This window comes from Jaculus jaculus, chromosome 11 (genome assembly GCF_020740685.1).
Source record: "Jaculus jaculus isolate mJacJac1 chromosome 11, mJacJac1.mat.Y.cur, whole genome shotgun sequence".
Taxonomy (NCBI): Eukaryota; Metazoa; Chordata; class Mammalia; order Rodentia; family Dipodidae; genus Jaculus; species Jaculus jaculus.
This window is the reverse complement of record NC_059112.1, coordinates 70,521,952-70,543,828: the sequence shown is the minus strand read 5'-3', so window position 1 is coordinate 70,543,828 and position 21,877 is coordinate 70,521,952. Positions and strand designations below refer to the sequence as shown.

Sequence of the window (21,877 nt, the reverse complement as noted above, 5' to 3'; positions counted from 1 at the left end):
TTAGCAAATGTAAATTCTAAGAAACATACATAACTAAGTACCAGTTTAAAAATTATAAAATGGGACTGAGGAGATGCCTCAGTGGAGAAAGCACTTGTTACTTAAGCTGGCATATCCAAGTTTGATCTCCAGATACCACACAAAAAGCCAGAAGCCAAGACAGGTTTCTGAGCCACTGGAGAGCACACAGAGAGAAAATCCAGAGCAAGAATCCCTCCCCAAAATGAAGTTGACAGGTGAGGATCGACCCAAAAGTTGTTCTCTGACCTCCACATGTGTGGTATGACACATGCATCCCACACTCACATATGAACACACACACAGGCCAAAATAAAAATTTAAACTCAATTTTTTTTAATTATTGAAAACTAATTCTGGGGCTGGAGGGATGGCTTAGTGGTTAAGGTGTTTGCCTGCAAAGCCAAAGGACCCAGGCTCGATTCCCCAGGACCCATGCACAAGATGCACAAGTGGGCACACACATCTGGAGTTCATTTGCAGTGGCTGGAGACCCTGGCACATCCATTCTCTCTCTCTCTCTCTCTCTCTCTCTCTCTCTCTCTCTCTCTCCCTCTTTCTCTGTAAAATAAATAAATAAATAAATAAATAAATAAATAAATAAATAAATAAAAATAAAATATTTAAAAAACTAATTCTGTTACTTTTAAATAAAGTTTATATGCCCCATTAGCACACATACATGTATGTTCAAATGACATAGATTCGATAGAAACAGGTACAAATGCATTGTACTATGAGTATCTTATGAGGAAAACAAAATTCAACTGCTCTTACAAACATGTCCAGAACTCATTTAAGTCAGATATACCATCATGACTACTAACTAAATGCTTGTGCTTTCTCAATTTTCAGAGATCTTGTCAAACCATGGGTAAAATAGCCCAGTCCTCTCATAATGCTTTAGATGAATCATCTCATCAACTGATCATGAACCTTGCTATCTGTCATCATGAACATGACAAGTCTTCAGACAGCAGGATGCTACTATGTCGATCCTCCACATCCCAACACCAGTTTTACTTAGCTAGATTCTTGGTGGCTTCCTGTTTATATAATTACTTAAAAATCAATTATAGTATGCATGAGTTCTTATAAAGAGTTTTTAACTTTAAACAGTTAATTTGATGCAGTACATATTTGATTTTTTATATATAAAAAAGTAGTTAAATAACTGAGTGAGAAATACACAATTTGATATGAACTATTTATCCAGCAGGAGTTTGGAGGACTGGGGGGCTGGCACAAAGTCTTGATGCCCTCATTTCACTCAGGGCACTTCAATCACTCCCTTCAGGCTAAGAGATACTTAATATTTGTTAGGAAGCCTGAAAGGACAAGATTCTGTGTGTTTGATCTTCTGTTAAGAGCAGCTAACTAGGTCTCCTTTAATTGAAGAATAAGTCTGTTAACTTAGGATCACTTTAGTGATAGGCAAATTAGGTACAGAGGGAAGATATGACTGACCCAATACTCTAGTTTGCCAGCCCTGCTCAGTCCTCAGAGGTAGAAATACATCTACTTCACAATGGAGAACTTGGGCCTTAACATTTTAATAAGGTTTTTTATTACCTAAAATTCTTTTTAAAACAAATCAACCAGGTTGGTCTACTTCTGGATCTGGTTGACAGGAAAATCAGGTTATAATTTAGGGCATGAGGTTCAGTTGTTTCCCAGGTTTCTTCCATGTAGGAGGAAACAACATGAAATTGTATCACTGTGACCTGTTAATTTCCTTCTGGGAATGCTTCCTTCTAGACTCATTAGCATCATCACCTTAATTACCCACTATCACATGTCTGAAGGCTCAAGAGAGTAACCAGAAAGGAATCTTTCAGAGATGAGAAGGGGAAGTACATAAAAAAAATAGGATAAACAAACAGTAATTGGTATAAAAATTATTACTTCTCTGCCTTCCCATCAGCTATGATTAAACATTCCACCCTTTGCCAATGTTGTGTGGTATAATCTTTACCATAGTGCAGGAATGAGTCATTTTCATGTTAGTGGTGGTGGAATGAATGTTCAGAGAGGTATCAGCATCCCAAGTATCATGAAATAGCAAGTCCCAGTTTGTCAACTTCAAACTCTTCCTCCAGATTCATGATGGCTTGCAGAGAAAGTATAGTCTCTGCTTGACTATCTCCTAATGGAGTTCTCAAATAACACATTCCCCTTTATTTTGTGTGTTTGTTTCTTCATTTTTCGGCTCTGGGGATGGAGCTCAGAGCCTCATGCATGCTAGGCAAGTGATCTATCACTGAAATCTTTCTCCAACCTCATCCCTTCCTCCTTTGGACAACTCTTACTGTTTACCTTTCTCTGAGATGCACCTCTGAAAATGATACAGAAGTTCTAATCATCCTCCCCCATGACAGTTTGTAGCATCATTCAAAGGTATTTACATCTCTTAAGACCTCTATTACTCCTTTCTCCCCTGAGATCTTCTCACCACATTCCCACAAAAAGCCTTCTAGATCATCTGGCAGATATGTTTAGCTGATAGAAGGGACCATTTCTAGTGGTTAAAAAGAGCTACAGTCCCTTTTTCTCAGCCGTTTCACCATACTTTATAAGTATCTAAAAAGATTGAATTAGATAGCTCAATAGTTTTATTTATCAAGAAACTCACAACAGTATTATAAATAAACTTGAAATCAAGAAATTCTTTCTTTTCATTTAAACTGCTTAAGCCAAACCTTCCTCTTAGCCTTGGACAGTTACCCTTCTGAAAGAACAGAGAGAACAGGACATCAAATTTTCACCCTCTTGAGCACTGCCTCTGATAATCCTGACTTATGACTTGGAAGCATCTGAAATTTTGATTATTCATACTTTCTGTGACTTAATTCAAGTGAGAAAAATGCTAAAAATGATCAGAACACAATGTAAAACCATTGGGTTCAGTATTGAAACCTCCATTAGCCATTTTTGTGGTACCAATTACAAAATTCATTGTATGAAGTAGATTAAAAGCAAGATACTTTGACAAAGTTGAAAGAGTCCTACCTTCTCAAACCTGGTCTTGCACTGTCCTCTGGATACAACTGGAAAGTCACCAGACAATGGTATGTTGTTCAACTGTGACACGCTCTAAAAATAATTTTAAGATAGCACAAGCATATGACTTGTTTTTTATGATACATTTGACACTTTTATGGGAGATTAGCGACCCAAATGGTTTGATGTCATTTTACAGGTGAAAGCATTTAAACTTGAAAGACGTCTTGGAAATTATTACATCATTGAAATCTTTATTTCACAGATGAAGGAACAATAACCCAGGGAAGAGAAGGCATCCACATCATTCAAAGGAGGCAAAAAGCAGAGAACCAGACGTGGACCTTCCTGGGCAGGTAAATTTCTCCAACTGGAACATTTATGTGTGTGTGTGTGTGTGTGTGTTTCACTGGGGATTGAACCCAGGGCCTCCCATATGTTAGGCAATAGTTAGGCAAGCATTCTATCACAAAGCTATATCTCCAAGCCCTTTGCTTTTAGATATCTGACCTTTTTCTCCCTAATGCATCTTTACCAAGATGAAGTCTGGTTCTCTGTAAAGCAAATAACAAACATTCACACCATCTTGGTTATTTTATTGTCATTGAAGGTGATACAAAGGAGAAAAGTGTGGCAACTAGCTTTATTTATTGGATCTCAAAGCAGTAGTTCTTAGCTTACAAACATTATAGGAACCTTTCAAATGTATACATCAAAATGTTCATGCATGCAAAATTTGCATAAATTGTAAGGATCACATAGAAGCCATCCACCCCCAACCTAAGTCCTTGCCCTCTAAGTTAAGAACCACTGACCTAGAAAAGGCCAGCTGCACTACAAGTGCCAAGACCAGAATTGTACAGCCCCAGCTACTCCCTTATTTATAGATTTGCTGGTTGAAGATGGCTTCTGTTTCAACATCTTTCATCTTTTATTTAAATGCAGCACTAGCTTATCCTAGAAGACCTCTCATACAAGAAGAAAAGTAATAAGCATTTAATTACCCAGGTGGGATTAATTTAACAGAATATATTTGGTAAAATGAAACCACTGTCATCTAGAAATTTTAACAATGAAAGTGAGGGTGGCCAGTGCTCATAGTAGGATATTTATTTACTTTTAGGTTTAAAAAATGATTATTTTTAAGGAAGAAATGGTACATGCCTGCAATTCCAGCACTTGGAAAGTTAAGACAGGAAGATCAGAAGTTCAAAGACATCCTTTGCAACATTAGCAAGTTTGAGGCTACTCTCAAAAGGAAAAGAAAAATCAGAAGGAGGGGGAGGGGGAGGGGGAGGGGGAGGGGGAGGGGGAGGGGGAAGGGGAAGGGGAAGGGGAAGGGGAAGGGAAGGGAAGGGAAGGGAAAAGAGAAGAGAAGAGAAGAGAAGAGGGAAAGGGAAAGGGAAAGGGAAAGGGAAGGGGAAGGGGAAGGGGAAGGGGAAGGGGAAGGGGAAGGGGAAGGGGAAGGGGAAGGGGAAGGGGGGAGGAGAGGGGAAGGGAAGGGAAGGGAAGGGGAAGAGAGGGGAAGGAAGGAGGAGGAGAAAGGAAGGGAAGGGAAGGGAAGAGAAGGAAGGGAGAAATGGAGGAACTGGAGTGTAGTAGATTTAAAACAAACCTAGGCTACTACTAGTTGCCTGCTCATTTTTTTTTTTTTAATTTGAGAGCAGTAGACAGAGAGAGAAGGAGGGAGACAGAGATTGAGAATGGGCACGCCAGGGCCTCCAGCCACTGCAAACAAACTCCAGATGCATACACCTCCTTGTACATCTGGCTAACATGGGTCCTAGGGAATAGAGCCTCGAACCTGGGTCCTTAGGCTTCACAGGCGAGTGCTTAAGTGCTAAGCCATCTCTCCAGCCCTGCCTACTCATTCTTAGTCAACCTATGGTAAAAGTAACTTATCAACTAATAAGGGGGAAGTAAAAAGGTACAGGATAGTGTTAATGGTGTGGTAATTTCCCAGTTCTTTCATTTCCATTATAGTGTTCTGGAAATTTATAGTTCTGGAATGAGGGGCAGCAGTTTCTTTATTTCAAAGCATTTTTGGAAGTTCAACAACTTTAAAGTTATTGATAATGAGTTTTGGACCCTTAGAACACACTATTCTAGGAGGCAGTGTACATGACCAGATCTTTCCTATGACAGAGTCTTGGGCTGAGTCTCAAAGTTGTTTCCACTTGACTTCCTTTGAAGCTTCAGTCTCCTCATCTTGAAATGAACAGAAATGGGTTCATGTGAGATGCTTCCCACAGTTCTTAGATGTGTGAGAGCAGCTACTAGCAAGGCTGCCCAGGCCATTTTGCCTCTGCTGGGATAGCCACACGAGAGACAAAGAATAATCTTTCTAAAACTGATTTCCAGATTAGCAACTGATAACTCACATGTACTGCTTTACAAAGGAGCAAAGGGCTGAGAATCAAACCAAAAGCACATGGTTCTTTTATCTTTTCTTTTTGGGGAGAATATCTTTTCTTATTAACCTCTGAAAATATACAGAAACATTTTTCTTTATATTTAGATTCTGAAATTGTGTTTGTTAATGCCTTTTTAAAATATATATATTTTTTCTGACAACTTCTATACTTACAGACAACAAGCCATGGTACTTCCCTCCCCTCCCCAACTTTTCCCTTCATAACTCTGCTCCTTGTCATATCCCCTCCCTCTCTCCATTAGTCTCTCTTTTAATTTGATGTCATCATCTTTTTCTTCTATTGTGAGAGTCTTCTGTAGATATTGCTAGGCACTGTGAGTTCTTGGATATCAAGGCCAAATTCTGTCTGGACAGTTGTATGTAAGAAGTGGTACTCTCCCTCTGGCTCTTACATTCTTTCTGCTACCTCTTCCATGACAGACCCTGAGCCTTGGAGGGTGTGAGATGTTTCAGTGCTGGACACTCCTCTGTCCCTTCTGCTCAGCACTATGTTGCCTTTTGGGTCATCCCAATGGTCATCGCCATCTGAAAAGATAAGCTTCTCTAACCAGAAATGAGAGTAGCATTAATATATGAGCATGAACATTAAGTGTAGTGCTTTCAGGGCAATTTGGTGAGAGCAATATATATGCATTTATCCAGACAAGAGCAGGCTTTATACCCCTAAGGTTCATGACCTCCTCTGCCAAAGGCTTTGATTAGCTTTTCAGTACCAGACATGTATTCCCTCCCATAGAGTGGGCCTTCAGTCCAATTAAAGAACAGTTGGTTTCCCCCAGAGTGGACATGCCACTATTGCACTCATTTAGTCATTTGGCCTGTGTGGCTAAACTTGAGGCTTCTGGCAACCACTGTTTGCCCCCATAAGACTGCATACAATGCAGCTTTTCCCAGCTTTCAGTTGGCTGGGCTACAGGAAGAAGATTTTCTGCTCAGCACAGCTTGATTTCTCAGTGATTCTGCCGCTCAGGCAATAGGGTCTTGCCATCTCTTTCTCATGGGAAACCAAGGGCCTTGGCAATAGCCTGTAATGTTTTAGAAGCAACAGGGACCTCCCTGACCAATGACTGACTGGAAGGTACCCCATCACTGGCACTGAAAATTTTCTAGTAACAACCTATGGCTTCTGGATGTGCCATTATTCAAGAAAGTAGGTCTTCACATGTCTTGTTTAGAATATCTTGAATTTTGATTGACCCTCCACTCCACACCTTTCTTTTATACAATCTCTTCCCCTGACCACGCTTAGGCCTTTTCCCCTCCCTGTAATCTCTTCTTCTACTTACATACATACAATACCATGCCCTTAAGACCTTCCCTCGCCTCCCTCCCTTATAGCCTTTTTCTAGCTTATGGACCTCTGCTACTGATTTTTGGTTCCAGCTCACACACAAGTCTATACATTTGTAGTCAGGATCCACATATGAGAGAGAACATGCGACATTTGGCTTTCTCAGCCTGGATTACCTCACTTAGTATAATTCTTTCCAGATGCATCCATTTCCCTGCAAATTTCATAATTTCATTTTTCTTTGCCACTGAATAGAACTCCATTTTGTAGATGTACCACATCTTTATTATCCACTCAACTGTGAATGGACATCTAGGCTGGTTCCATTTCCTAGCCCTTGTGAATAGAGCAGCAATAAACATGGTTGTGCAAGTATCTCTAAGGTGGTAAGAAGAGTCATTAGGATATATGCCTAGGAGTGCTATAGCTGGATCATATGGCATATCTATTTTTAGTTATTTCAAGAACTTCCACACTGATTTCCAAAATGGCTGTACCAGATTACATTCCCACCAACAGTGTAGAAGGGTTCCCCTTTTACCACATCCTTGCCAACATTTATTGTCATTTGTTTTCTTGATGATAGCTATTTTAACAAGAGTAAGATGAAATCTCAAAGTAGTTTTAATTTGCATTTCCCTGATAGCTAAGGATGTAGAACACATTTTCAGATGTTTATATGTCATCTGTATTTCTTCTGATGAGAACTATCTATTTAGTTCCATAACCCATTTTGTGGTTGGGTGATTTGATTTCTTATTGTAATGTTTTTTTGAGTTCTTTATATATTCTGGATATTAAACCCCTGTCAAATGTGTATCTGGCAAATATATTTTTCCCATCCTGTAGGTTGTCTCTTGGCTCTGTTTACTGTGTCCTTTGATATACAAAAGCTTTGTAATTTTATGAGATCCCAGTAGTTGATTAGTGGTTTTATATCCTGAGCAACTGAGGTTATATTCAGAAAGTCATTATCTATGCCAATAAGTTGAAGGGTTACCCCTACCTTTTCCTCTAGCAATTTCAGAGGTCCAGGTCTGATATTAAGGTCCCTGATCCACTTGGATTTGATTCTTGTGAATGGAGAAAGACAAGGATCTATTTTCATCTTTCTACATATAGATACCCAGTTTTCCTAGCACCACTTGTTGAAGAGGCTTTTTCCAAAGAATATTTTTGTCATTTTTGTCAAAGATCAGATGGCTGTACTTACCTGGATTAACATTTGGGTCCTTTATTCTGCTCCATTGATCTACGTGTCTGTCTTTGTGCCAATACCATGCTGTTTTTGTTACTGTGGCTTTTTAATACAGCTTTAAAGTGGGTATGGTGATACCACCATTTAGTGGAAAAGCTTCAAAATTTTCTCCATTTAATATTATGTTGGCTGTAGGTTTGTCATAAATGGCTTTTATTATGTTGAGATATGTTCCTTCTATTACCAGTTTCTGTAATACTTTTACCATGAAAGGATGTTGGATTTTGTCAAATGCCTTTTCTGCATCTATTGAGATGATCATATGATTTTTCTCCTTCAGACCATTTATATGATGAATTACATTTATTGATTTGCATATGTTGAACCATCCCTGCATCCCTGTGATAAAGTCACCTTGGTTGTGGTAAATGATCTTTTTGATATATTCCTGTATTCTGTTTGCCAATATTTCATTAAGAATTTTTGCATCTATGTTCATGAAAGAGATTGGTTTTTTTTGGTAATTTTCTTTTTTTGTTCTGTCTTTGTCTGATTTTGGTATGAGGGTAATGCTGGTTTCCTAGAAGGAGTTTGGTAGAATTCCTTTCTTTTCTACTTTATGGAAAAGTTTGAGAAACAGTGATATTAGTTCTTCCATGAAGGTCTGGTAAAATTCACCAATGAGTCCATCTGGGCCCAGGCTTCTTTTAGTTGGGAGACTTTTTATAACTGCTTGGGTCTCTATATTTGTTATAAGACTATTTAAATGTTTTATCTCATCTTAACTTACTTTTGGTAGGTCATATGAATCAAGGAAATCATTTCTTTCAGATTTTCAAACTTAGAGCATATATATTCTTAAGGTATGTCCTTATAATTGTCTGAATTTCTTTGGTATCTGTTGTAATGGTGCCTTTTTCATCTCTTATTTTATTAATTTTTGTCTCTTCTCTTATCTTCTGGTCAAATTTGCTGAGGGTTTATCAATCTTGTTTATTCTTTCAAAGAACCAACTGTTTGTGTCATTGGATTGTTTTTTGCTTTTTGTTTCATTAATTTCTGCCCTAATCTTTATTATTTATTCTCATCTACTGATTTTTGGTCTGCCTTGCTCTTCTTTGTCCAAGGCCTTAAGGTGAAGCTTTCATTGTGTCCCAAAGGTTTTGGTATGTTGTATTATCATCATCATCTGAGTCTATGAATATATTGATTTCCTTTTTGATTTCTTCAATGACCCATTGAAAATTCAATAGTGTACTGTTTAGTCTCCATGAATTTCTCTATGCTCTATAGCTTTTTTTATTGCTGATTTGCAGTTTAATCCCATTGTGGTCAGATAGAGTCTTTTCCTGTATTTGTGGAGATTTGCTTTGTGTCCTAATATATGGCCTATTTTAGAGAATGTTCCATGTGCTGCTGAGAAAAATGTATATTCTGGAGCATTTAGATGGAATGTTCTGTAGGTATCTGTTAGGTCCATTTGCTCAATGACATCATTTAATTCAGATGTCTCTCTGTTTATTTTTTTTCAGAATGACCTGTCAATTGATGAGAGTAGGGTACTGAAGTCATCCACTACAATTGTGTTTGATGCTATGTGTGACCTTAAGTCTAATAGTGTTTGTTTGATGAAACTGGGAGCCCCCATTCTAGGAGCACACATGTTTAGGATTATAATGTCCTCCGCTTGGAGTGTTTCTTTAATCAGTATAAAATGACCTTCTTTATCTTTCCTTACTAATGTTGGTTTGAAGTCTATCCTGTCATATTAGGATAACAACCCCTGCTTGTTTCCTAGGCCCATTTGCTTGAAATACTGTGTTCCATCCTTTTACCCCAAGCTGATGTCTATCTTTTATTGAGAGATGAGTTTCATGGAGGCAACAAATGGCAGAATCCTGTCTTTTAATCCAGTGTGTCTTTTGGTTGGTGCATTGAGGCTATTGATATTAAGAGTTATTATTGAAAGGTATGCATTTATTCTCACCATGCTTCTTATTTTGTCTTGATTCTTGTTTTCCCTTTACTCATTTGTTTTAACTATGTGGCTTATTTTTCCCATTTCCTCCTGTGTGTGTTTTTCTTTCTCTTCAGCATGAAGAATTCCTTCAAGTATCTTCTGTAGAGCTGGTTTAGTTGTCATAAACTCCTTTAGCCTGTTTTGGTTGTGGAATGTCCTTATTTCTCCATCAATTTGGATAGATAGCTTTTCAGGATAAAGTAAACTTTGTTGACAGTTGTTATCTTTCAGAACTTGGAGTATATCATTCCAAAGCCCTCTGGCTTATAAAATTTGTTTAATTAATCTGCAGTTATTCTGATGGGCTTGCCTTTGTAGATGATTTGCTTTTTCCCTCTAATGGCTTTCAATATATTTTCTTTGGTTTGCGCATTTAGTAGTTTAATTATAACATAGCGAGGAGACATTCTTTCCAGGTTTTGTCTGTTTGGTGTTCTAAAAGCTTCTTGTATCTGCATTGGCATTTCTTTCCAAATTTGGGGAAATTTTTTCTTCTATGATTTTGTTGAAAAAAACCTACCAAGCCTATGGATTGAAATTCTTCTCCTTCTGTTATACCCTTAATTCTTATGTTTGATCTTTTCATAGTGTCCCAGATATCTTGTAATTCCCATTCATACCTTGTGTTACAGTCAGGTTTGCATTGCTTGAAGAAATCACCCAATGAAGAGCAGCTTGTGGGAAAAATAGTTTTATTTTGGCTTACAGGCTTGAAGTGATGCTCCATGATGGCAGGGGAAATGATGGCATGAGCAGAGGGTGGACATCACTCCCTGGCCATCATAAGGTGAACAATAGCAACAGGAGAGTGTGCCAAACACTGGCATGGGGAAACTGGCTGTAATACCCATAAGCCCAACCCCAACAATACACTGCCTCATGGAGGCTTTAATTTTCAATTGCCGTTAGCTGGGGAGACTAGCATTCAGAATACCTAAGTTTATGGGGGACACTGGAGAATCAAACCACCAGACCTTGCTATTATCTTGACTTTGTCTTTGTTGGACTGTATTAGATCTGCCACCTGGTCTTCTAGTTTGGATATTCTGTTCTCTCCTTCATCCATTTTACTAATGAGACTTTCTACAGAGTTTTTTATTTCACTGATTATTCTTCAGAGCTAAGATTTCAGCCTGGTTTTTCTTCAGGATTTCTATTTCCTTACTCGTCTTGTAATGACCTCTTTATTTCTTTCCTTAAGCTGGTTTCCTGTGTTCTCTTTCAGAAGTTTGTTTTCTTGTTTAATTCCTTTGTTTTCTTCTTTGATTTCCTTCATTTATCTGATTTTTTTGAGTATAGATACCATCATTTTTGAAATCTTTGTCAGGCATTTCATCTAAAACAGTCTCATTGGTGATCATTTCTGATGGATGTATAGTTTTTGGTGGAACTGTATTGTCTTGATTTTTTTTTTACTTTCTTGTATAATATTGTAGCAACTTTTGCATCATGAATTGATTTGGTGCTTGGATCATCTACTTATCTGCAGTGTTCCCAGATGTGGCAATCTACCTCTGTATACCCTCAGGATATGAGTTCAAGGTGTCAGGTGTAGCTCTTGTCCCCCAATCAAGCCACAGAAGTAATCCTAGGTGTTGAGTTTGCTTGCTAAGCAAGTATTCTAGTGGACTGGGCAGAATAACTTAATGGCAAATTCTAAACTTCAACCAAGTAACCTACACAATCAATAAAATCCAGCACAAATTATACAATTGTGGGGATTAAAACAAGCAGATAGTTGTATAAAGTCAAAATCCCTAAGGGTGTGTGTTGTTCTATACCCTTAATCTTGTCAGCTGGAAGGTAGAGATTTATGTTCTGAATTGGGTTCCAGGCCAACCTGGATCTGGATCAGCCCCTGCCCCCAATAATGTCAAAAGCAAAAGACAAAGGCGCTATAAATATGAAAGCATCAAAACCAACAATATTCACCCCACAAACACAGGTTATTTGAAAATTATAAAGACAACCAAGAATATATAATCCATAATGTACCCTGACAATGCAGGCCTATATACCTTTTTTTTTTTTTTTTTTTTTTTTTTTTTGGCAGTCGCCCTCGTTACCTTTTGGGGTGGCTTCCAATCTCATCAATGCTGAGTGCCCACCTCAGTCCCTCGGTGTTGTGCTGTGGAGCTGGAGTTCTGATCAGCTGTTTTGGCTGCACTGCCACTGGCATGGGATGGGAGAGTTCAGACTTCTGGAGTTGCTCGCACTTTCAGTAGCTCTTTAGTTGATCTTAGCTCTTTTCTTTAGATGTCTTAACTTTGCAAGAAAGCTGATGGAGTTGAAAAATCTCTTGTTTGGACTCTGCTGCTGATGATGCCTGGCATGCCTTGGTGGGGGTGGGAGACCAGGCAGGGGCATGGAGCTTGGGCAGTGAGCACTCAATGAGACTCTGGCCGTTTTCCTCTTTTCTAGTGGATCTTGGTCTCTCCAGCTTCTCAGCTGTGTCTAAGAATAACCAATTCTCCTTCACTTTTCAGAAGCAGAGTGTGTTTTTCTGGGGTTTGGCTTAAATTCCTCCCTAGGCTGGTTTGTTGTGGCTCCTATGCCACCATCTTACCCAGACATTCCAGCACATAGTTTCTTTAGCAATCTGTGGTGCCCTGTTCAGGAAAAAGCAGGGGAGGAGGAGAAGGCTGAACTGTTCACATGGGCATGGAATATTCTCACCAGGGAAGGTTTCATAGTGGAAGTAAAAAGTAGCTTTACCAAGTGACCTGGATGCTTTTCCACTTATCCTGCCACTTATGCTCTAGATTTTGGGGAGTTTATGAGCCCTCTTTTCCAAACCAGGTAAGCATATCACAGATCTATAACTCCCACAATTCCTGTTATTAGTTATTATGAACAAACTGTTGCCCAAAATATATCTACATGTGTCCAGCCTCCTGGCAAAAGGCAGAAGGAGTTTGCAGTTTGTTTACCTTTAATACCCTGGAATTCAATAAGGACAACCCAATTGAGACCTGGCAAATATTATTTGAAGACTTCTGGGGTATTTTTTTCCTCAGCTGTGGGTGGTATGTCCATATGATTTAGCTAAGCTGAATACCTCACTCCAGTTTGAGAATGGCAGTGACTTTCCATGAGCTCTTAAAAAACTACTGTTCAGAGCCAAGGAGATTGCTCAGTGATTAAGACTGTTTTGCAAGGAAAATGACCTGAGTTTGATCCCTCAGCACACATGCCAAGTCCAGGCATGGCCACTCATGTCTATGACCCTAGCACTGAGGGTGAGTGTGGAGATGGGTGGATCACTGGGATTCTCTGGTCAGCCAGTTTAAGTGAAAAATGGCACATTCGAGGTTCAGTGACACAGAGACTCTGTCTCAGGGAAGTAAGGTGGAGGAACAATAGAGGAGAACACCCAATGTCTTCCTTTGGCCTCTGTGTACATGCACAGAAGATGCATGTAAATGCACACACATGGATACACACCATATGCACCCACCACACACAAACTTGACATACCAAAATACAATGTTGTTCAAACTTTTTAAAAATTTATTTAAAATTTCAATCCTTTATTCATTCACCTATATGTTTAATCATGATAAAACATCATAAAATTTACCATATGTCCAGTTCAATGATGTTAGGTATGTTCACATTGCTGTATAATCCATCTCCAAAACAAAAAACAAAAATCTTACAGAACTGACATTCATGCTATTAAACTGCAAGGGCACCTTCCACATACTCCAGTCCTCCATAGTTACCATTCTTCTCTCAGTTTCCATTAACGTGGCTATTCAAGATTCTTCATAAAGTAAAATCACTCCAGTACCCATGTAAAGCCAGATGCACAAACTGGTGCATGTGTCTGGAGTTTATTTGCAGCAACACTAGGCCCTGGAGTGCCCATACTCTGTCTATGTCACTCTGGTTGCAGAAAAATAAATAAAATATTTTAAAATAAAAATAAATAAATAAAGTAAAAATCACAAAGCATTTGTCTTTAAAAAAGAAAAGTAAAGTAACCTTCTCAGGTGAGCCAACATTTTAACAACCTAAGTCCTGATTTCCCCTGTAAGTCTTTGAGTTCTTTTTAAAATTACTATTTATTTATTTACTATTTATCAGAGAGAGTATGTATATGGACACACCAGAGCCTCTTAGCACTGCAGAAGAACTCTGGATGCATGTGCCATTGTTTATCTGGCCCTACATGATTACTGGGGAATTGAACACAGGCTGACAGGATTTGCAAGCCTTTACCACTGAGCCAGTATCTCCCAGCCTGGTATTTGCCTTTTTGAATGGCATTTTACTTCAACAGGACCTATCCATGCTGGAGCATATGTCAAACACTTTTTGTTAGTGTTGTTAATGTGTACAGGTTGTGCATGTGTGTACTGTGCATGTTTGTATGTGTATGGGTATAAGCATATGTGTGTGTACAGGTGCTCATGCAGGTGTTTGAGGCAGGAGGCCAGAGGTCAATATCATTCCCTCCTCAGTATTTCTCCATCTTAGTTTTTGAGACAAGGTCGCTCACTGAACCAAGAGTTCGCTGATACAGCTAGAATAGCTATCCAGCAAACTCTAGAGCTCTGTCACTGCTTCCCCAGTGCTGGGAGAACCAACATTTCTCCTGGCTTCTGCTGATCTGACTTCAAGCCCTCATACTTTCTCAGCAAACACTTTACCCAGTGGGCCACCTTCCCAGCCCATCTTCTTCTATTTTAAGGATAGATAACCTTCCATTGTTTGGATATATTACTTAAATTGATTGTTTTGTTTCATGTCAGGCATTTGGGTGGCTTCCACCTTTAGACTCTTACTAATAATGCCACTCTGCATGTGGATCTAATGTAGTTACTTTTTGAAAGGACTTTAAAGCTACTGTTAGTTTGGCAGTTGTGTTCACATTTTACTTCTAAAAACAATTTGTAGCCTTTGGCAGCAATATCTTTAGGAGTAAAAAGCCACTATGAACTTTCTTCATTCTATCTTTGTATAGTAACAGGAATTTATTTTTAATAAAACAACAACAAAGAAGCTCATCCTAAGAAACACCCTGTAGCTAAGCCTGGGCTAGAAGCCCATCCCTCTATTCCAGTGTGTCCAGAAATAAGCAGGGACACTTGCCTTGTGTCTAAATTCATAAATGATGGACCATCAGAAACAGTAAACAATTATCTCATCCTCCACATTGTAGCAAATTTCTCTTCCTATCCATAACATTTCAGTGTTAGTAAACTTGTCTTCATGCTTTCAAAATAAATACCTGCTTGTTGATTGTCACATAACATTGAAATTGAACTAACTTGAATTTTTAGCATACCCCTAAATTAGTATGAAAACTTTTTTAAAAAATCAAATTCCAACTTTTTTCTCCAAGCCATAGTTGTTCATTCATAAAGTCCTATGGAATCGGTCAGATAGGCTTTTAAAAAAAGGAAGAAAAATAAAAAAGAAAGGATACTTAAAAATAATGAAATTCGGGCTGGAGAGATGGCTTAGCAGTTAAGTGCTTGCCTGTAAAGCCTAAGGACCCTGGTTCGAGACTTGAATCCCCAGGACCCACGTTAGTCAGATACACAAGGGGTCACACACATCTAGAATTCATCTGCAGTGGCTGGAGGCCCTGGCATGCCCATTCTTTCTCTCTCTCTCTATCTGCCTCTTTCCCTCTATTGTTCTCAAATAAATAAAAAATAAACCAAAAAATAAAATAAAATAAACCAATATTTTTTTAAATTTTTAAATTCATTTGCAGTGGCTGGAGGTACTGCCATGCCCATTCTCTCTCTCTCTCTCTCTCTCTCTCTCTCTCTCTCTCTCTCTCTTTCTCTCTCTCTCTGTGTGTGTGTGTGTGTGTGTGTGTGTGTGTGTGTGTCTGTCTCTCCTCCTTTCTCTGTCAAATAAGTAAAAATATAATATTTAAAAAATATATCAAAATTACGGTCACTCAATGTATACTACATTGCTCAATGGCATGAGTTGATAATGAGTGAGTAAACCATGTTTCTTGTCATTTGTTCTGGTGAGTGGTAATGAAAATTCAATGTATAGAGCTGGTCCTGATAGCCACAAAGCCCTCTGTGACAACTTACAACTTGGCTGCATTGTTGGTGATACTTTCCTTTTAGCTCATTATTTCAGTTACTCACTTCTAAATACAAGGTTACAAGATTTAATTAGAGTAACTCAATTGCCTAAAAGCAATACACACTTTAACTTAAAATTGTTTGCTTCTCCCTCTCTAGGGAACCTATAGAATTATTTTACTCATCATGAATGTGTGGAGAAAAATCCATTAATTGCTCTATGATGGTTTAACTTTCTTCCTTGGCTTTGATTCGTCACAAATTATTGGGTTGGTTTGTTAGTTCCCATAAAAGACTTGGATATCTAGTCTGACATCTAGCATTCACTCAGCTGTCTGCATGTGGAACTGGTTGCCAAAAGAAGCCTGGAAAGTAATTCTAGGATAGAAACACAGTTAGAAGCTGTTGTGCAAAGCTGGAACTTTCTGTAGTACACAGAAGGCACTAGATTCACCCCAAATGAGAGTCTGCCATAGCCCTGCATGCTCATACCACATTTGAGTCTTTGATGAGACATGAATGGTAAGAAATGATGGGATATATCTCTGCCAAACAAACTGAGCTATACAAAGAAATAGCTTATGATTCGGGCCCTGAGGCAAGAGCTACCATGTAAGTTGTGTAGTACACATCACACACAGACTATGTAGCAACCCCCGCCAAGAGGCATTTAAACATTTGTTTAGAGATTGTAGTGCCTTTCAAGCAGGAGGTTGAGATAACACACACATGCATTGATTGATTTTAAATGCACTAGGCAATTCAATTAGTAAACATGAATAATGTTTTTTTTGCCATAAAATACACAAGCCAGACTATTGTTGCAGTAATTATAATAAGATAGTTCACTAAGATTCTCTGAGTCTATAATTCAGCAAAATCTTACACATAGTTGAAGATGTATAAATCTACAAGTAACAACAGGTATTGTTATGATATGACAATTACTATTCTAAAGAGCCAAAAAAATCATCCTTACACTCCCTGACATATAACTGAGACAAGCTTAGAGGCAATTATCAATTATCTTCATGGAACAACCTGTGATACAAAGAGATCTTGAGACTTTCTCAAGGATGCAAGTTAAAATAAATAGCAAAAGAGAAAAGGACAGGAAAATAAGAGAGAAGAAAAAGAGGGGAGGAGGAAGAAATAAAAGAGAGAAGACAATAGGAAAAGAAAAGGAATGGGAGAAGGGAGAGGAGGAGAAAAGAGAAGAGCAAAGGGGAGGGGAGGGGAGGACAGGACAGGACAGGACAGGACAGGACAGGACAGGACAGGACAGGACAGGACAGGACAGGAAAGGAAAGGAAAGGAAAGGAAAGGAAAGGAAAGGAAAGGAAAGGAAAGGAAAGGAAAGGAAAGGAAAGGAAAGGAAAGGAAAGGAAAGGAAAGGAAAGGAAAGGAAAGGAAAGGAAAGGAAAGACTGCAATTGAATTCAGGTATCTGGGTGTTTCCAGCTTACCTTTGTCCAGTAACACTTTCCTGCTCATCTTAAATTGGTGCTCAGCTATAATGAGCACTAGTGCAGCCATGTTAATGTGCTTTAAATAGACCTTACAAGTGCTTCTTATTCCCCATAGAGTCTATGAACTTTTAACATTATGAGAAATAACAAAAGCATTTGTATATATATTTTAAAATAGCTCTAGTTCCCCTCCATCCCTCTAAAAGACAGATGGACTGAATTTTCAGAAAACTAACTGTCTAAATGCATTAGAAGCATACAATGTAAATTCATAAGCACCTTGCTTGCTCCCCTACATCTTTCTGGGGAATATTAAACAGGTTCAAGTGTGGCTTCTGCCTCAGTCACCTTACAGTTTGCTCATTATAGTATTGACTTTCTCACTGCTGGAACAAAATATCCAACCAGAAAGAACTTAGGGATGGAGATGTGCTTCATTTGGTTGACAATTCCAGAGAGTGAAGTCCATGGTGGTGAGGAAAGCACATGAAGAGCAGGAAGCCTGTGTCACCTGTCACACAAGCAAGGAGGTCGTAGAGAGAACAGTAAGTGGTCAAGCCTGTAGCACCTCAAGTCTCAGTCCCCAGTGACACCCTTCCTCCAGCATGGTTCTACTTCCTAAAGGTTCTACAACCTTCCCAAATAGTGTCACTTTGCTGGGGACCAAGTGTTCAAACACATGAGCCTATGGGAAGGGACTATTACATTCAAACCACCCGTAGTCAGCCAGCCAGCTAGCTCACCAACCAGGCCCAGGTTCTGTCAAGATGAAGGCCACATAATCCTAATATTCAAAGACTTCATAATCTAATTGGGAAATGGACTGTAAGTGTAAATGCTGGTTAATCAGTAACACATAGAAGAAAGCAATGTATGTTCCTTGGCAGGATGGGAGTTCTTAGGAGAGTTTTCTGTAGAAGAGAGGACATAGGAGGTAGGTCATAAAAGTAAATAGTGTTCTTCATCTGGCAGAGAAGAGGTATCAGAGAGTAGGAAAGAAAAGTGAAGAAACTATAGTATGGATGCTTCCGTCAATGTCACTTAGTCAGAGAGTTCAGAGATGATGCTGGAAAACTGCACAGGGCTATGTGTAAATGTTTCACTTTGTAAGAAATAGAGAGCTGTTAGTGGTTTCCAAGCAGAGAATTAATCTATCAGTTTATAAAACTGATTTTGTCAGCAGAATGAAAAATTATGAACTGAAGAGAAGTTGATCAGCTGTTTCATTAGTCCAAGCAAAAAAGGAAGAACTTCCACAACACTGTCCAGTCCTCTTCTGTAGTCATATGTGACGACTGAGCAGTAGAAATTCAGACTTTTTGTGTGGTTAGTGACTGCCATGTTGACAAGTGCAGAAACCTGAAAAGCTAATACACAGTTAAGTCTTAAAGTGGAGCTTTTTCCACCTGTTGGTAACAATTGTTACTTTAAAAAACCTATGTGGTTGGAACTGAGGCTATATCTCAGTAGTATAGCACTGTCACTGTTCATGGTGACAGGAGTTTGATTCCCAACACCAAAAAACAAATGAATAAGAAAAAAACAAACAAACAAACAGGGATTGGGGAGATAGATGAGGCAGTAAAGTGCTTGCTTCTCCAGCATGAGGACCTTAGGTTGATCCCCAGAACCATGTTAAAAAAAACTTTGGGCACTTGTAATCCCAGGGTTGGGGAGATAGAAACAGGTGGATTCTTGGGGCTCAGTGCCCACCAGTCTACCCTAGCTGGTGAGCTCCAAGCCAATGAGAGACCCTGTCTCAAAAATGGCTGATTGTTTTCCTGAGTAACAACACTCAAGGCTGTTGTCTGTTCTCCACATGCATGTGCACACTTGAACATGAGTGCCCACATGAGCACTATACATACATGCATTAAAAATCCATGTATCTATACTGGAATATTTTTCATGAAGTTAACAACATAGAGCAGAGCCAAAGAGAATAGACCAGTTAATTTAAGGGTATACAATATAAGATTATCTTGTGAAAGTTTGTTTTAGCTTTATTTGTCTCCTCTGGATCACAATGTAAATGATATTTCTTCCTTTCTCATGCATGTAATGAAGCCAGTCTTTGTAGAATGGTAGTATTTTTTGTTTTTATATTATAATTTGCATTTATTATTTTATTTGTATTATGAGTTTATTATCATTATCATCTATGCACAACAGTTATTTTGGAATGTTTTCTAGAATGAAAGAACAGTATAAGCAAAGTTCACCAAAATTTAGGATAAAGATAGTGCTGGCCAGGCATGGTAGTACACGGCTATAATTCTAGCAACTCTGGAGATTAAGGCAGGAGAATTACAGGTTTGAGTATATCCTAATCTACATAGTGAGACTCAGTTTCAAAATAACAAAAGCAAAAGAGGGATATGGAATTTTTAACATTTTCCCACTGCCTTGGTATAATAAAGAGGAGTGTAGTTGGGGAAGATACCCAAAGTTAACTTCTGTCGTGCACACACATGCACACCCACATGTTAATTCCAAATCAATATGGGAATTTCTGAATTCTCAGCTCCTAATTCTTGGGTTCTAGAAGGAAATATAACACAAAACATATTAACTCAGTTTTTACTCAAGAAGAAAGCTAATTTTTATAAAAGGAAATCCCTGGCTAAGAAGTATTTGTCATTTTTTTGCTGGGTAGACCAAGGGCTACAGAATGTCTTCTACACTATTCCCTAAGTAAATGTCACAGTTCCAGATTGCCAAGGAGTCAGCTTTTATTGCAGTTGCCTCTATTTCCTTCCCATCCAAAGAATAGGAAAAACTACACAGATAGCCTGAACCAGCCCAGCCACTACTTTATGCTCCCCTCACGGTGCCCACGCTTCCTACTTAAACACACAGCTCATGTTAGCACATGTACTTGTATAATCACTGCACTTACTCATGTTCTTATCCATTTAGGCCACAACAAAGCTCCACCTCTGAGTGATGTGACTCATAAGTCCCAGTCTTCTCCTCTGTCTGGGAGAGGAGATGAAACTCATAAACCTAGTGAGAAAAAAACTTTACCCAATGTTCAAAACTTTGTGACAATGATAAACAAACAATAGAAACTACTTCTTCATTCATTTATGCAATAATATTCTTAGGACATCTCCAAGTCCTTCATGGATTCCACTCTCCTAGTGTCCCTTTCTATTCAGCAGATTCAGACCAGGATGCAGTCTCTCCTTCCAGCTCCCAAACCTCTAACAATCCTTCTTCCTCTTTCTCTCCTTTACCTGACCAAGATCTATTTTGGGATTTCCATCCATGCTAAGGTACACACTACTAATACTAACCTTGAGTTTTACCAGTTCCCAGGAAGATTTGTAATATATACACATTCAAATAATCAGTTGCTGAACAAGAAGTCAATCTTCAGAGAGTCAGGTAAAATTCATGTGTAAGGAAGGAACAGATATGAGGAAAGAGAAGGTGGCTTGAAGGCCTTCTAAATAATCTTGTAGGGGCTCTCTTGTTCTCACTTCACTTTGAGGTCATCACTACCTTAGAAAAGCCCTGAAAAATCTCCATTGGAATCTCTTTTAATTCTAACACCAACTCACAAGATATTTCCTACTTTGTTTGCTAAACTAATTTAATGTCAACTCATTTAATATCAATTTACACCATACATTTTGCCTTTTTCTTTAAATGGGTATTTGGTATAGAGAATCTATACCTATCCAGCCACTACAATCTATCATTCCATCCTAGCACAGAATTCTAGTGGTAAATACTATTAAATGTGTGTGTGTGTGTGTGTGTGTGTGTGTGTGTGTGTGTGTGTGTGTGTGTGTGAGTGTGTGTGTGTATACTTGGTTAAATTGTCATTTTTGAGTATCATGGATATGACTGCCTTGCTTGCCATGAAATGCCTAGTGCAAATTACATTGAATGTCCACTAGAATATGCTAAGTAGAATCCTCAACGTGCCAATAAATGTTTTCAATAGCTAAATAAAAGTGGAAAGAGAGGAAAGGCTTTTCTAACTAGATTCTACTTTCCCATCTAAGAACTTCTGCTTGTAAATCCTGGGATTTATGTTTTGCTTGTCATTGACACTTTCAGTCTACAGCAGGCCCTGTCACATCCAGACCATTGCACCCCTGAAGACAGGCTTTCATTTGCTAAGGCACAGCCACTTCAGAATGCACAACCTAATTAATGTTCTAAGTGGGTTTTAAAACTCAAGTATAGAAGAAATGTTTTTAAAAATAAAGACAACTCTCTCCCTTTTCTCCCTTATGAGCAGTCATCTTTTTAAAAGTATACAACTAAAAATAAGGAAACTCATGACATGTTTGAATGAAGTGAAAACTTAAAGTACTTTGTTCCATTTTATTGTGATATGACATTTGGTTTTTGTAAAATTTAAGGCTTTAAGAT

General features: G+C 38.6%; 1 protein-coding gene across 1 annotated transcript in view; it reads left to right on the top strand.

Annotated features, from left to right (window-relative positions):
• Sptssb (serine palmitoyltransferase small subunit B) overlaps positions 1-21,877 on the top strand; it is a 37,509-nt gene that overhangs the window by 9,465 nt on the left and 6,167 nt on the right. The window contains exon 2 of the mRNA XM_045130211.1: positions 3,284-3,374. The gene's annotated coding sequence lies outside the window, so the exon portion shown is untranslated. The remainder of the gene's footprint in view (positions 1-3,283; positions 3,375-21,877) is intronic.